At 41.0% G+C, this 18005-nt stretch overlaps 1 non-coding gene across 1 annotated transcript; it reads right to left on the bottom strand.

Moving 5' to 3' along the window:
- Positions 1–16036: 16036 nt before the first annotated feature.
- On the bottom strand, positions 16037–16143 carry LOC148878231 (small nucleolar RNA R71). Its single transcript, XR_016106190.1, has one exon. It is a non-coding gene; the product is annotated as a small nucleolar RNA R71 (small nucleolar RNA).
- Positions 16144–18005: the final 1862 nt, after the last annotated feature.

Raw genomic sequence — 18005 nt, 5'->3', positions numbered from 1 at the left:
TCTAAAAAGTACCAAATGACCATTTTTAACCATGAATATGAAAGGTTTGTTTAACTATTTAAAAAATTAATTAACAATTAATTAAATATATAAAATAGTTAATAAAGTAGAATTGATAAAAACTATTAAAACAATTAATAATTATTTATTAATTAAAATAAGTAATTAATTATTAATAAATATTTAGTGCATAATGTTTTATTCGTTATTTAATAAAAATTAAATAAGCAACTAATAATTATTCAGTAATTGAGAAAATAATAAAATAATCATTCATATATAATAAAGTATTTAAAGTATTTGTATAAATTTATAATATTTACTAAATTAGTTATTTTAATAGTTAATTATTAAATAAATGAAAAAATAAATTATTTCAATAATTAATTAATTATTTTTAATGTATACGTGAATGTTTAATTAATTAATAATTAATATAATCATCTTAACTATTACAATAATTAAAATATTTTTATTATATTATTTAAATAATTATGTAATTACTATTTTTGTGATTAAATATTAATATAGTTTAATAATTATTAATTTGTTTAATTAATTAAATATTAAATAATGATTGGCATGGTTATTGTAACTATTAAAAATAATTATTTGAAATTATAAAAATGTTTTTACATATTAAAATAAGCAATATTATTATTATTATTATTATTATTATTATTATTATTATTATTATTATTATTATTATTATTATTATTATTATTATTGTTGTTGCTGTTGTTGTTGTTGTTGCTGTTGTTATTGTTATTAAAAGTCATAGTCCAACATGGGTCACCCAAAATGGGTACCAAATGGAGGTTGATTTGGCTCAACCTCGTAGCACGAGGACACGTGGACACAACCTAGCACAAGTGACAACTCAGCGTGACAGCTTGGCCATAACTTAGCGTAACGAACTCGTCGGAGCCCGGCAAAACAACTCGGTGGACGTGGCAACTCGCCGAGAAGTAATACCCAAGGAGTCCCGAGCTCCTCCTAGTGAGCCCCAAACTCTTCCCTCCTGAGAAGGGAACACCCCGATCTACGGATAAGTATCCCGAAGTGGAAACACTTCGGGTCAGCCCCATTGACACTCCTACCCATACTTGCCTAAGGCTCGCCTCAAGCATAAGCACCTCGGCGTACCCCCAGCACTTCGGCGTAAGGCAGCTCGGTGCAAAGTAGCTCGGCAACCTACAGGAAAAATCTGCCTGACAATAGTACCTGCCGAATCTGAAGGTTGTGTCCATGTCTCTTGTCAGGTGGCATCGTGCCTGCCACTTCTGCCAGATGTGGCACGCCTGACAGGTCCGTACCCTGCAACGGCTGCTTGCATCCGCCACCTCGGCTCTGGCAATAACGGCTGTGGCAGAGGCAGTTACGCCTGATTTGAGAGATCTTCAATGTAAAAAGACCCCGACCCCCAAAAAGCAAAGGTACTGAACTTGCGCCATCTACACTCTTAGCTCTCTCTTTGCATTCTCTTCAGTTATCTCAGAGTTTGAACTTAAGCATCGGAGTGTTCCTGCAGGGCGAGCTCCCCGGGAATTCTTCACTTACCTCTTCATCTCAGGTACCGTCCGTCACTAGCTAGGAGCCAGGTTTCCTCCAGCTAGGAGTGCCCGGATCGCGCTACATCATTTGGCACCGTCTGTGGGAACGCTTCAAAAAGCCTCCCTCCAATCTCTGCAACTCTCAGAACTCAGCATCCATGGCTTCCTCCAGCAATGTCGGATGAGGTGCAAACCAAAACGCCTCTAAGGAGCAACCCCAGCTTCCCACTGTCTGCATTGGACAGTTCACCGTCCCCCTCTCTGCGGACGGAGTTCCCAGCCTGAATGTGCCCCAGACATTGGCACCCGTGAATGTTCCACTTCCTTCCACGATCGGAACAACCTTCACTGAACCCTCCATCATCCCTCTGGTGGCCAGCCAAAGCCAGCTTGAAGACCTAATGCAATGCTTGCGAGCTATGCAAGTTCAAATGCAACAATTCCAACAGTTTCAACTTTATTAGCAGCAAGTGTTGCATCAAGTTTCCCAGTATCAGTATCAATAGCAGTTTCCTCCACTGCCTCAAGCCCAGCAGTCACACCCTCCTAGGCATCTAGCCATGCAACAGGCCAAGCCTCGCCACCGGATCGAACTTACTCCTCGTCAGGGAGAGACCTCGGCATTGTCTCACGGTAGGAAAGAGAGGCCAGCTACCCCTGCCTCGCAACTTGTAGTCAGGTCGGGGGCATCCCAGCCAGTTAGGCCCGCGTCGCCTCAGCATTCGCAGTTCGAGCTCCCGCTTGCCGAAAACCAGTTCAAGGTGCTAGCCGCAGACTTGAGGCAAGGCCCCTCAGTTCACAGCTACCAACAGTAGTCCGAGCCCCTCCCTGAACCCATCGAGCTCAGTAATACCAAGGCCAGCAGTACTAACGCCGAGCCAGCAAAGAAGCAGCGGAGGGTAAGGAAGAGGTAAGCTCACGACCTGCCCGAGCTCAAGGGTAAGGAAGAGGTAAGCTCGGGTGAAGTAAAAGCTACTCCACTTCTCTCAGTTCCATCCCCCCTATCTCCAGAACTCCTTGTTGTTCCTATGCCCAAGGACTTTAAAGTTCCCCTGTTGGATAAGTATGACGGGTTCTTCGATCCGAATGACCATGTTGACGCCTTCCAGTCCCAGATGCACTTGGCGAGGGCCAGCGAGTCCTGCATGTGCGTTGATTTCTCCACCACCTTCAAAGGGGTGGCCTGCACATGGTACCGGAACCTTGCGCCCAGATTAATAAGGAGCTGGGCACAATTCGTACAGATCTGCACTTCTCATTTTGTCACCAGTAAGTAGTGCCCCAGAACCTAGGAGAGTCTCCTTGGTATAGTCCAGAGGGAGGGAGAGTCCATCCGGAGTTATGTCAAGCGGTTCAATGATGCTTGTCTACAGATACCCGACCTGGACCCCGCAGTTCGACTCACTGCAGCCAAGAGGGGCATCACGCACAAGGAATTCAAGTGGCATGTGGTTGTTAATCAGCCCAAGACTGTGACCGAGTTCCTCAAGCTCGTGGATCAGTTTATAGGGATGGAGGAGGAGATCAACCAAAAAGGTGAACAGGCCCTTGAGAAAAGAAAAAGGGAGACGGAGCCCTCAACTCAGGGCGATAGTAAGAAGAAGAAGGACCAAACTTGGGGGACAAGGTCAGGACAGTCTTTCCAAGCTCCAGCGGCAGAGAGGACAGACTACACACCCCTGAACGCGAAGCAGGCCAAGATCCTCATGGCGATCAAGGATGCCCCGTATGTGAAGTGGCCACCTCGATTGAAGGCAGATCCTAATGTAAGAAATAAAATTTTGTATTGTAATTTCCATAAAGATCACGGTCATAGTACCAAAAATTGTAAAAATCTCCGCGATGAGATAGAGGAGCTCATCCGTCGCGGATACTTAAGAAATTTTGTACAGAATAATAATAACAATAAAACAGGTCGATAGGGGGAGTAGAGTAGAGATGCTCCCGAACCCAGCAGGCAAGCAGAGCAGCCACAAAGGCAGGCCTCTGAAGAAAGGCCAGTTTGAGGAACTATTCATGTAATTGTCGGAGGTTCAATCGTCGCGGGCTGCACCTCAGTTGCAGCTCGGGCATCAGCTCGCGAGGCTACCTGGGAAGAGCAGAATCCCCCGAAGCGGCCAAGGACGGAAGACCCAATCTTCTTCACAGAGGATGATGCATGTGGGGTCCACTACTCCCATGATGACGCGCTCGTCATAAAGATAAAGATCAATGGCTTTGAAGTTAGGCGTGTCCTCGTTGACTCTGGCAGCTTGGCAGATATCCTTTTCAAAACAGTATTTGACAAACTTCAGCTCCAAGAGAGCGATCTCAAGCCTGCAAGCACTCCCTTCGTAGGTTTCAGCAGAGAGGAAGTCAGGCCCCTAGGAAGAGTCACCATATCTGTGGAGGCCGGCACCTAGCCTAGCATGGTAAGGCTCAACCATGATTTCTTGGTGGTCGTGACTCCCTCCCTGTACAATGCCATAGTAGGTCGGCCCATTACACACACCTTACGTGCAGTGGTTTCCACCTACTATCTGACAATGAAGTTCCCTACAGACTTTGGAGTCGGAGGATCTCAAGCTGGAGCAACCTGCAGAGCAAGTCGTACCCACTGAAGAGGTTGTCTCCATCCCGGCATCGACAGAGGACCCAACTCGGGCACTTCAGATCGGCGCTTCTATTGAGGAGCTTCTGCGATCCCAACTAGTAAGTTTCTTACTTAAAAATTTAGAAGTTTTTGCATGGTCCGCGGTAGAGATGCCCGGCATAGACCCTAGCATCATAACTCACAAGCTGAATATTAATCCTATAGTTAGGCCCGTTAGACAGAAGAAATGCAACCTAGCCCCTGAGCTCTAGAGAGCAGTTGACGAGGAAGTCGGGAAGCTCCTCGCAGCCGACTTCATCAGGGAAGTCCATTACCCGAGCTGGGTGGCCAACCCCGTTCTGGTAAAAAAGGCTAATGGTAAGTGGCGCATGTGCGTCGATTATACTAACCTGAATCGAGCTTGCCCGAAGGACTGCTTCCCACTACCCAGGATTGACTGTCTGGTGGACGCGACTTCAGGGCATGAGTTGCTGAGTTTCTAAGACGCCTATTCGGGCTACAACCAGATCAGGATGGACCTAGCTGACAAAGGAAAGACTGCCTTCATAACTGAGCTCGGCCTGTACTGTTACAAGGTCATGCCCTTTGGGTTGAAAAATGTTGGGGCAACCTTTCAGAGACTTGTAAATAAGTTATTTGAGCCATTAATTGGCAAGAAAATAGAATGTTATGTAGACGACATGGTCATCAAAACCCAATTTTCACATGATTTAATACAAGGTTTGCATTCAATTTTTGAAATTCTGCGTAAGTTTAACATGAAATTGAACCCGAATAAGTGTGTCTTCAGTGTCACCTTGGGTAAATTCCTAGGGTACACCGTTAACCGGCACGGCATTGAGGCTAACCCGGACAAAATTAAGGCTATCCTAGAAATGAGACCACCTCGAAAATTGAAGGAGGTTCAGAAGTTGAACGGCCGTTTAGCCACTCTGAGTCGTTTCATGTCCAAGTCGGCAGATCGCTGCCTGCCTTTCTTTAAGGCAATAAAAAGCAAAGGCTTTGAATGGATCAAAGAGTGCTAGCTCGTGTTTGACGAGCTCAAAAAGTACCTCGCCAGCATCATAGCCTTAACCCAACCCAAAGAGGGTGATGTTTTCGAGTTGTACCTCTCAGAAAGTGATGAGGTGGTCAGCTCGATAGTAATAAGAGAAGTAGATCGGGTCCAACGACCCGTCTACTATTTTAGTAAAGTGTTGTAGGGGGCAGAAATGAGGTATCCAGAGATAGAAAAGCTAGCCTATGCACTAGTCATTGCAGCTCGGAAGCTCTGTCGGTACTTCCAAGCTCACACCATCATTGTCCTTACCAACAAACCTTTGAGGCAAGTTCTGCTCAAGCCCGAGGTCTCCGGAAGGTTGACGAAGTGGGCCATCAAGATCAGCGAGTACGAGCTCCAGTACAAGCCGTGAACTGCTATCAAGGCCCAAGCCTTAGCAGATTTTGTCACAGAATGCACCTTTAGCTCCAAAGTCCCCAGGTTGATTGAACACGAGGCCCCCAGCTCGGAGGTGGGGGCCTGCAAGGACTCGACGCGAGCACTCTTGGCGGCTCGCTTCTTCCTCCCCTTCATATGGTTGAAGAGCCTCTCTCCCTTGAGCTTCTCTTCTTCCATGGGTCCTGCAACAAAGCTCGGCGTCAGCAACTCAAGGTACAAGTGACGGGTTTGTCGAAGCCCTCAAAATTAGTACTAGTCCCACAATAAAATATTTGCAGTAAAAGTGGTTCTAGGTCAAATCCCACAGGGAGCAAATCAATAATCTCTTAGCCGAATGGGTAAAGTAATTGTGTGGGAAAATTAAATAACTAAAATTAAATGAAAAACAAACTAAACAAACAAGAGAAAATCAATCTTACCGAATTCTGGTTCAAGGGTTCGGGTTGAATCGATTGGCCATCGATCCTAGGTACAATTCAGCATTCTTGCAATTCAAGCATTTAACCTTAGATCAACACTCAACTGGGTACGATACCTTGACCAAACCCAGCATTCGATCAACACTTATCACCACTCAACTGGGTACAATAGCGTTCCATGTTAAACAATGATAGCATTAAGATTTGTGAAAACAGTTAAACCAAAATAACAATAATTGAGATAGCTGCAATTATTGAATTTTGTTCCATCGATTCCTTTAGGTTGAACCATGATAAAACGTTGGTCAAAGGCTGTCATGAACAATTGACCCAAAAAGATATCAATCTAATTGCTACTTGTACCATTATTCGTGACAATTACGGATCACCGAAATCATGGATAGCAATAGGAAAATCAACATTAATTCAGTTTGTCAAACTAATTAACATCAACATCCAATAAAAATATGCACAAGAATCAATGAATACTTGAATTAGAAAGCAAGAAAAGAAAGTAACTACAGAACCTCACAATGACACAATCGAACCTCCCCCTTGAATCAGAAAAAGAAGCTTAGCTACTCTTGATCTGCGCAATCTCCATGCTTTTCTTCTCCATAGCCGAACTACCTTCTTGAGCTTCTTGGCCTCTTGATGATCTCTTGGATCTTGGAATGAGTGATTCTAGAGCTGGTTCGCCCCCCTCTTTATATAGCCAAAGGAGAGGGCTGTTTTCCAACTCCTTCTAGGAGATCATCTTATCTTTAGGGAGTCTTGATCTTATCTTCTTTGAACTAATCCTATCCTATCTCTTATCTAATCCCCAACCTTCTTATCCTTATAGGATTACATTCAAAGTTTAGATCTAATAAGACTCTCTCCCTCTTGGGAGATTACATTCGAATTAGGACTCTAGACTCTTGTATCCGAGTTGGGCTTCTCTGCTACTTGGGCTGCTTCCAGGTTCTTCTGCGAGTTGGGCTTCAGCTGTTAAATGGGCCTGGCTATGATGTTGCTCCGATTTCAGGCCCGGTTTCTTACTCGATGCGGACCGAATCAGTCAATGCCCAAAACATAAAAGTTGTGGGCCTTTCGTTCTTCTTTCTAATGATTATTGAATTGCCCAATTCGGAGTCTGGAATTGTGAGTTAGGCCCAGATCACTGACTATCGCCGAAACTGTGCAAAATCGCCCGAATTGGCATGTTTCCTTCCAATTGCCTTCTTTATTGCCCTGAATCGAAATACAAGAGTAATGAGTGCATTTAAGTGTTAAAATAATGAAAAAGACTGAATATTAGGGGATAAAATTAGGGTTCGTTTTGGTCTCATCAACAAGCTACTAAGGTAAAATGATTTACTCTAGGTAAGACGACCTACCTGGGCTCAAGCCGACATGTATGAGCTTGCTCTCGGTGATATAATCCTTGTAATTAAACCCGAGCTCAGCCCATGACTGGAGCATCTCCCTTGTCTTCTTTTCCAGGATAACGTCGGGGTCTTGAACAATCGCCCTCCAATGAATGGGGAAGGGCCACCCTGCAATGTTCCGGACTACAAAGTAGTCTTGCTTCCAAGCCGGGACCTTGCTAGGAAACTTGTGCAGTAACTTGAAACCCGGGTGAGGGGACAAGTAGTAGGCTCGCCTGTGCTTGGGGAGAACGCTTGAAGCACTCTTCTTTATTGAAAGAATCGAGCAAAAAATGTCCAAGTTTAAAGGGAGGATGTACTCAAGGCATAGGGAAATGGTCCCGACCACATTACAAATGGAATTCGGGTGAAGCTGGTCTATTGTGACGTTGAAGTGGTTCAAAACCTCTATGATAAGAAGGTGGAAAGGAAGATGGAGCCCAGCTATGAGCTGCTCCTGAAAGATCACGATCTCGTCAGGACCGTGCTTCCATGGGAAGTTACCCGCAGGTAGACTGTAGGTATACTCCCTAGGTAGGTTGTATTGCCGGATGAGGTGTCAGAGTCTCTCCAGGGTCATGGTGGAAGGACCAAGCCTATCCGGCATCCGACCTCGGTGAGAGGTGGATGCCAGATTACCCGAGGCCACCCATGCCTCGTGAGACTGGACTTCGATGGGGTCACCCTGAGTTGAGGTACCCACCTTGGGCTCATCCAGTTGACTATCGAAACTAGACATAGTGGAGAAAAATGAAAACAAACTAGAAAGAATAAGGAAATTGAAAGAAGAGCTAAGGGGACTCACCAAGGAAAAACAACCGAACTGGGGAGAATTGAACCAAGCTAGAGTCCTTAGACGTGAGCTCAAGATGAATGCTGAGAACTTGTCGTGAGGGAAAAATGACCAGGACCCCCGCTATTTATAGCCACTATACTCGGGCATCAACGGTCAAGATCAAGACGATCTGACGGCTCTCAAGAAAACCGGCTACACGACCCCCGAGGTGAAATCAGTTTAGCGCATTTTTTGATGTCTGCGGAGTCCATAGATCGCGTGACATCCATGCATAGACTGTACGCGACCCGGGTTGCCCTTGATTTCGAGCAGTGAACTGGTCCGACCAATAAGCTGCCTGACAAGAAGGCCTGAGCTTCAAGCCAAATCCACCCGGCACACCGCAGACTCCCCGCACTGGATCAGAACCCCCAGCACGGGGAGTGGGGGACAATTGATTGAGGGTGATTTGGCCCGACCTCATAGCACGGGGACACGTGGACACAACCTAGCACAATTGACAACTCAGCGTGATAGCCTGGCCATAACTCGGCATAACGAACTCGCTGGAGCCCAGCGAAACAACTCGGTGGACGTGGCAACTCGTCGAGAAGTAATACCTAGCCTACCCCGAATTCTCCCTAAGGGAGGAGCGCCCCGAGCTCCCTCCAAGCAAGGAGTCTCGAGCTCCTCCCAGAACCCGAGCTCCTCCCAGTGAGCCCCAAACTCTTCCCTCCTGAGAAGGGAACACCCCGATCTACGGATAAGTATCCCGAAGTGGAAACACTTCGAGTCAGCCCCATTGACACTCCTGCCCATACTTGCCTAAGGCTTGCCTCAAGCATAAGCACCTCGGCGTACCCCCAGCACCCCGGCGTAAGGTAGCTCGGACCAAGGTAGCTTGGTGCAAAGTAGCTCGACAACTTGCAGGAAAGAACTGCCTGACAATAGTACCTACCGAATCTGAAGGCTGCGTCCATGTCTCTTGTCATGCGGCGTCGTGCCTGCCACTTCTGCCAGATGTGGCATGCTTGACAGGTCTGTACCCTGCAATGGCTACCTGCATCCGCCACCTCGGCTCTGGTAGTAACGGCTGTGGCAGAGGCAGTTACGCCTGATTTGAGAGATCTTCAATAGAAAAAGACCCTGACCCCCAAAGAGCAAAGGTACTAAACTTGCGCCATCTGCACTCATAGCTCTCTCTTTGCATTCTCTTCAGTTATCTCAGAGTTCGAACTTAAGCATCAGAGTGTTCCCGCCAAGCGAGCTCCCCGGGAATTCTTCACTTTCCTCTTCATCTCAGGTACCATCCGTCACCAGCTAGGAGCCAGGTTTCCGCTAGCTAGGAATGCTCGGATCATGCTGCATTAGTACCCTTGTTACTCGAGTGGAAGATGGGTGTATTATAGAAAATAGAATAAACAAAGGATAAACTATAATTAAATTTATAATGCAATTGATTGATAGGATGTCATGTTGGTACAACTTCAAAAGTTTGAAAATTGCAGGGCGACAGAAGCGGCTTTGCTTGAAGAGGTTGCTCAAAAGAATATTCAACATCATTTTACACTCAAGGAATAATGATTTTTGAATAGTTCATGACTGACTGAACATTTGATAAAGTTATTTGAGATCAATAGATAATAACTACTTGTACACATGGCATACAAGTTGTATCAGTAAATTGCATTTGTTAAGTTAGTTACAATAGCTAAACTTTGTTAATAGCCAGATTCTATATCTAGAAATATTAATGAAATCTTTTACTTGGTACCTTTTCTTCTTCACCCCATTCCTAGTTTATATGGTATCAAAGCACCAAGCAAGGGCAGAGCCAGGGGGACCCAAGGGAGACATGGCCCCCCTATGGCCCAGAAATCCCCACTTACATATTACCCTTTCATGTATACTTTTTCCCTTCCCCACTCCCCACCACATTGGTTTGCCCCCTCTCCGTCACCAATGTCTCATCTATGCTTATTCCCCCCTCTCCACTTTAAGTTTTGGCCCACCTCATAAAAATTTCCTAGCTCCACCCCTTGCACCAAATGCTTTGTTGAACATCTATTCTTGATTCGAGTGTTTTTCTTCACTGACGACAAGAATGGCCATGAACTGAAGCAGAAATACTATCATTATCGTCATTGATCCAATCTCTTCGTTTACCAGAGTTCAGCATTCTATTTCCATTTGTCAGACAGTCCTGATAAGTGTTTGTTTAGTGCTTGTTGAATGGAGATAGCTACACCTACACAACTTGAAGAAGAGTCATGGCTAATGCTCTTAGCATTAAGGACAAGATTGGCTTCGTAAATGGAAGGATTTGGAAGCCAAAATCAACGAAGTAGGAAAAGATGCTCACTTGGTCGAAATGTAACTCCATGGAAGTGTCATGGATCTTCAACGCATTAGCCAAAGATCTTCATGAAAGTGTGGCTTATGTTGCAAATGCCCAAGAAATGTTGAAGGATCTGGAGCAGAGGTTTTTACAAGGAAATGCATCAAGAGTTTTCCATCTCAAGCGGGAGCTCGTGTTACTCAAGCAAGAAAACCTTCCTATTTCTATTTATATTTCAAAACTTAAAGCAATCTGGGATGAATTGTTGGCCTATATTGTTGGACCGTTGTGTACAAGTGGATTGTGTACAAAATGAGAAAGAGAGAAAGTGTATCAGTTCTTCCTTGGTTTGAATGTAAAACTTAATATTGTCAAATCAAGCATCTTGAGTATAGACCCCTTTCCAAATATTAGCAGAGTTTATGCATTTGTCTCACTAGAGGACATCAATCTTTGATTACTCAGCATGGTCTGATTGTAGAAGTTGTTGCTTTCCATGTAGTGGGTTCAAGATTGAATTTGAAAGGTGGAAAAGAAAAATCCAAGGTTCACTGTGACTACTGTTTTGAATTGATAAGATACCCATCGAATTGGGAGGCTCGATCAATATCACCATCGAATTGGGAGGCTCGATCAATATCATCATCCGAGAATAGTACTGATAATCAAGAAAAAAGTCTTTTGGTAACACTTGCTCACTTCAAGTGGCTTCTCCAATTTTCGGTTTGTCAATAGAGCAGTACCAATTCTCAGCCAACTTTGCAGGTAAGCTCACTACCTCTTCTTGGCTTTTAGACAATGAGGCCTCAAATCATATGGTCCTTGGTAGTTCTTAGTTTGTTACCTCATCAAGTACTCTGGCCTCAACACTAAAACCAGTTCAATTGTCAAATGAAACACTATTGTTAGTTCAGTCACAATGAGATATAACTTTGTCTTCGGATTTGGTATTTAAAAAATGTTTTATTCATTTTGGGCTTTTAGTGCAATTCTATTTCTATTAGTAAACTCACAAAAGATCTAAATTGTGTTGTATTGTTCTTTCCTACATCCAAGAAGCTAATTGGTGTGGGCCTAGTGCATGATGGACTATACCACTTTGTTTCCTGTTATCAATTTTTTTCTTTGCACGGTACTTGTATTCATAGCTCACATGTGTGGCATTCAAGATTGGGCCATGCTTCTTATGAGCAATCACTTTGATTCTTGAATTATAGATTAGTGTACTTAATAATAATGATTATTGTGACACTTGTTTGTAATCAAAATAAACTTTTTTTTTCTTTTCTTGTTAATCGTACTAGATTTGATACATAGTCCGGTCTCATTCACTATGACATTTGGGGGGTTATTGCACCCCATCTCATTCTAGCGCTCACTACATACTAACAATTGTAGATAATTCTACATGTGCTACATGGATGTATTTGTTGTGATATAAATCATATGCTTGCTCTTTTTTTCGCTATGTTTTGTGAAATGGTCAAAACACTGTTTAATGCTTAAGTATATCTATTCAGACAATGGGTCTGCATTTCTTTCTGGATTTGTTCAAAATTATTTGATGGCACATGGGTTTCTTCATAAAAAATTTTGTGTTGGTACCCCTCAAGAAGATGGAGTTGTTGAGTACAAGCACCCACACTTACGTGAGATAAAAATGGCATTATGATTTCAAGCTCATCTACCAATAAAATGATGGGGAGGATGTGTTTTGGCAGTAGTTTATATCATTAACCATTTGCTAACTCTAGTTCTTACTGAAAAATTGCCATATGAACTTCTTTTTCATAAATCTCCTTCATATGATCATTTCCGTGTAGTATTTATAGACTAGTAATTATAGTATTTTAAAATTTTTAAAAAAGTAAACCCATATATATAGTATTTTACAATTATTGGATATGATTCTCCCGGCTTATGGTATATTTATAAATTATGCTACTTTTGTTGATTTCAATGTATTTATGCCATTGCAGAGGTTTCTTGAGCTGTTCTATTCCGATGCTCAAGATTATTACCACTTTTGTTCAGTAAGATTAAATTCTGCCAAAGACCTCCATCTCCGTTAAGTTTAGTGATGAAAGAAGTTAATTTATCAAAATACCCATTCAAGCTATAAAATGGAAATTGTAACAAACAAAAAAAACAAGAAACTACTATGAAACCTGGAATTGCAACAACACAACATGCAAGTAATATCAACTGAGTGAGTAACAAATGGAAATTAAGAAATGCAAAAAAAAAAATGAAAAAATGTGGTTTAGGGATTTAGAAAAGTTCAAACAATCACATAAGATTCTTTTCAAAATTAACTAATAGAATACCAATGGAGAAAGGCTTTTTCTTGGAATCCGAAAGTTTATGAGGTCTTTGCCCAAATAAAAGTTCAGCGGGTACTGCCACTACCCTAAAGTACAGGATAATAATCTAGAATTTACCCAAAAGGAGGAGGTACAAATTTTCATTCTTTTTTTTTTTTTTCATTTGATAAAAGGTTTATACTGAAAAAAGTTTCCCTCTTTCAGCATATATAATTTTACCACATAGAGGGATCTTGTTGTTAATGCTAATCATCCATTTTGGGAAGAGCTATTAGGCATTTGAAAGAGTTTATGGAGTAAACAATTCAGAAAATTGTGATTTTTTGAAAGTGATAAGATGGATTATTTGAAGTAGGTTAATGAAAATCCCTTTGAAGAGATTTGGGCCAACACCAATTTTGATGTCTAGAGGCTCACAAATGGAAAATTGTGCCATCTATAGAATGAGGAAAGAGGGGAGGTGAAGGGTCCTCTCACCACATAGCTCACATGGACCTCCTTCTCCTCCTCCTCTCCTTTCCCAAAATGTGAATATTTGTTTTTAAATTAAATTATTAAAAATATAACAAGTCAAAATTGAAACCTCATGGGTCTTCCTTGTCTCTCATAAAATCTATACTTACTCTCCAATAAGACCATTATTAAATCTCTCTCTCCAATATAATCAATGTTTGTAACGTTTTCCTTCCCCATTAAATCCTTATATTCCTCTTAAATATCTCTTATTCACTTTTGACTTTCTCTAATAAAGTAGGGTCGTAAATTAGATGGGTTGGGTTAAGTTAAGGGTCAACCTAAATATGAACCTTAGTTTGGACCCAAATTAATGTCAAAAAAAAAAAAAAAAACCAAATTTACCCATAGTACATGGAGTGAACCAATCTAAAGAAATCATTGCTCTTTTCCTTGGGTTAACAGGTTTTCCCTCCATTTTTATTAATTTAATTTAATGTAGATTTGTTTCATGGATTGTTTTGGTTATTGATGCGAATAAAAATTATCATATTCTTATCTATGAATATTCAGTCTTTCTACACTTAATTTACATTTAACTGGACTCATTACTCTGGTATTTTAATTCAGGGCAAGGAAAGAAGTCCCAAGAAGGAAAACAAGGCTAATGGGATGGTTTTTCACAGTTTTGGCATCGTTCAGTAATCTGGACCTAACTCTCATATCCGACCTCCGATTGGGCTGATTCAAGATGCACTGCAAAGATAAGAGCGAAATCTACCGTTTTCAAGTTTTGGGTTTTGGTAAATCCGGCCTGCACCGAAGTCAAAATTAGGCCCAAAGTCGAAGCGGATCCGTAGTAAAGCCCAACTCACAGTTGAAGCCCAATACGCAAAAACGCCTTGTAGTAGCCCAATTTATTAAAGCAGCCCACTCGAATTCAAGAGTCTAGAGTTTTCTTAGATTTGGATTTTAAATGTAATTCTAGAAAGTTAAAGAAGATTGAGATCATTAGAGAAGAGATAAGATAAGATAGGATAGGATCAATTTAGAATTAACCTGGAATATCTATTCTAGAGATAACTCCAAGTAATTGTAACAGCCCCCCCCCCTAAACTATATCAAGTGTTGGGCATACCAGCTCTTGGCATCAATCACTCAATCAAGGAAGGATTCAATTACAATTACTGAAGTTTCCTCTGAAGTAATCAAGAAGACCATTAAGAAAACTTCAAGAAGGAGATCAACAAAAGGGAGAAAGCTTCAAGAAGGAGGTGGCGGCAAGAAGAAGAGGAGATCTCAACTCCAAGGGTAAAATCATGAGTTCTTTCTTTTCTCTTGTTTGCTTTATTTCCTTTATCATGAACTGATTTATTTATAACTATGGCTGTGAAAAGCCTAACCACGATAATTAATATATTTTTATTATTATGATTCATCCAAGATCGTGATTTCCATATAGTCTATGAGTTATTTGCTTAATGCGATTAGGAGTGGCCATCTCTTAATTGATTAGGTTTATATGAATGAATCGGGAGAGAAATTCATATATTAGTCCATATAATTCATGGTGTGAATTGAATGGTATATAGGGATATATACACATGATTCATCTGAATGTATGAGTTTTTTTTTTTTTTTTTTGCACTTAATGCATTTCTATCTTGAGAACTCTAGTCGAGGGATCAAGGGGTTACTTGATAAAAATAGGTTTAATATATCTTGGGAAAGAATATTAAATAAAATTAGAAAAATTTCAGCTTATGAGAATGACAAATTATCTTGGTAAATCGCATCCATTAATATTCATTGGAATGGTTAGGTGGACCAATGGTCCTAGCGATTTCACTTAATCATTGCATATTCAGTTATTGATTGTCCTTGCTTTTATTTTCTTTTTCTATTTTTTATTTTCAGTAGTTCTTACTGTTGGATCTAAATTTCGATTGTCCAAATAATTAAGGAAGGTTGTAATTCTAATACTTATTTTGTTAAATCCTCGTGGGAACAATATTTTTATACTACTTGATAACTAGTGCACTTGCTAGGGTTATAATTATAGCTATCAAGTTTTTGGCGCCGCTATCGGGGATTTAATCCTAAAGTAATATTAGAACTTGTTAACCTTGGTTAATTTGGATTTTTATTTCTATTTTTTATTTTTTTATTATTTTATTTATTCGAATTCTTGCTGTGTTCAGATTTACTAGTGCATGACACGCACTAGAAGAGAATAATTAGCAAGATTCGATCCTGAAATTGAGAGAACCCTTCACTTATTGCAAAGAGCCAACAAAGGTAAGTGAGAGAGGAGGTTGAAATTGGCAAACCAGCAATAGAAATTGAGGAAGATATGGCAGAAGCAAATTGCACCCTTTTGGACTATGCTTGTCCAACAATTGATGGGGCTATTTCCAGCATTTGCAAGCCCACAATTCAGGCCAATAATTTCGAAATCAAGCCTGCAATTATCCAAATGATTTAGATGAGTATTCAATTTAGTGGGTTACCAAGTGATGATCCTAATGCACATATTGTTAACTTCCTAGAAATATGTGATACATTTAAACATAATGGAGTTAGCGATGATGGTATTAGGCTTAGACTATTTCCATTTTCATTGTGTAATAGAGCTAAAGATTGGCTTAACTCACTCCTTATAGGAAGCATCACCACTTGGAATGACTTGACCCAAAAATTCTTGGCCAAGTATTTTTCACCCTCTAAAGCAGCAAAATTAATTAATGATATCACTACTTTTGCTCAATTAGAGAGGGAATCTTTGTATGAAGCATGGGAACAATTCAAGGAGATGCTTAGGAAGTGTCCTCACCATGGGATACCAACTTGGCGTCAAATCCAAACTTTTTATAATGGTATTACCCCCTTTAATTGTTCTATTATTGATACAGCTATAGGTGACATAATCATGAGGAAAATGCCAGAGGAAGCTTATGATCTAGTGGAAGAAATGGTGTCGAACAGCTACCAATGGAATAATGACCGAATTGATCGAAGGGGAGTACACCATATCGATTCTTTTGCTGCTTTATCTGCGCAACTTTCTAGTCTGAATAAAAAATTAGATACTCTTAATATTGCAGCAATAAATACATCATCTAGCAATTCATGTGATATATGTGGCCAATTAGGACATATTAATTCTGACTGTTCATTAGGTAATCCTTTTGCTTCACCTGAAAGTACTAATTTTATTTCTCATGATGGCAGGCCGAATTTCAATTCGAACACATACAACCCAGGGTGGAGGAGTCATCCAAATTTTTCATGGAACAACCAACAAAAGGCGCCCATGGGATTCCAACAACAGCTGCCCCCACAAGAGAAGAAGGGTAATTTAAAAGAATTGATTTCTAAGTTCATTAATATTGCTGAAACAAAATTTCAAGAACATGAAAAAAGATTCTCAAGTCAAGAAGCATCAATTAAGAACTTAGAAATCCAAGTGGGGTAGAATATGCTATCAGAAAGAAAAGATGGACGATTGCCTAAAAACACGGAGAAAAATCCAAGGGAGCAAGTAAATGGCATTGCTTTAAGAAGTGGAAAAACAATTGGCGAGACCCAAAATGATGACCAGAAAGCTGAAGATGTCGATTCACAAAAGGAGGCCGAAGGGAGTACACCTAAACTGAATCTAGATGCTATTAAACTTCCTCTCCCTTACCCTAGAAGAGTTTTGAAAGCCAATTTAGATAAACAATTTGAAAAAATTTTGGAAGTGTTTAAAAAGATACATATTAACATCCCTCTTTTTGATGTATTGTCACAGATGCCAAAATATGCCAAATTCTTGAATGAGATGATGTCGAACAAAAGGAAATGGGAGGAATGTGAGATGGTGAAGTTAAATGAAGAGTGTTCAGCCATTCTTCAAAATAAATTGCCCCCAAATCTTAAGGATACGGGGAGTTTTTCTATACCTTGCACCATAGGGAATACCGAATTTGAAAAATCTTTATGTGATTTGGGTGCTAGTATAAATTTAATGCCTTGCTCTATTTTTGAAAAACTCATATGTTAGACAGTTTTGTATGCCCTTTAATCAGAATGATGTATTTTATGAGTTTATTGTAAATGAATAAAAGTGCATATTTGATTCATGTTCCCTTGGTATGTTTCTGTGTAATACCCTCAAACTGGACACTTAATGAGACTCATGTTAGTTTAGAATATTCATAGCTAGTGGGTCGGTCTAGGGAGACCTATCCTGACAAGGCTGATACTATGGTACCACCAAGTCGGTTGGGGTGGCCTGTCTCAGCTGCTAGGATGAGACCCTAGGCACATACAGTGTGGGATTAATTGAATCTATGAACTGGACCAGATTTCCAGTATTGCCCTGGACTTTGAAAATTGATGGGCAAAACTAAAAAATTACACCCGACCCCTAGACTCAATTATGATACCGCATTAGGTGTCGGATAGGGTTGTCTTTGATATACCAATTAGTGAGATCCTTAGCGAGGGTCAAAACCTGGGTATGTTGGGACAGTCTGAGAATTCATCTGAGTGGGTGATCATAGTGACAGGATCAGCCCCTTTGTCGGACAAAGGTAATGATCAGGGATGCACTTTCACTGATGGAAACCAAGACAACCGACAGCCGATTTCAATCGTTGAGATTTGTTTTGCAAAATATATTTTATATGAGATATAAAAGTATATATATTATGGTTTCA

Source organism: Nelumbo lutea, chromosome 1, assembly GCF_056320005.1.
Source record: "Nelumbo lutea isolate HS-2025 chromosome 1, American lotus-T2T, whole genome shotgun sequence".
Classification (NCBI taxonomy): Eukaryota; Viridiplantae; Streptophyta; class Magnoliopsida; order Proteales; family Nelumbonaceae; genus Nelumbo; species Nelumbo lutea.
Note: the sequence above shows the minus strand (reverse complement) of the source record. Positions and strands in the feature narration are given on the sequence as shown.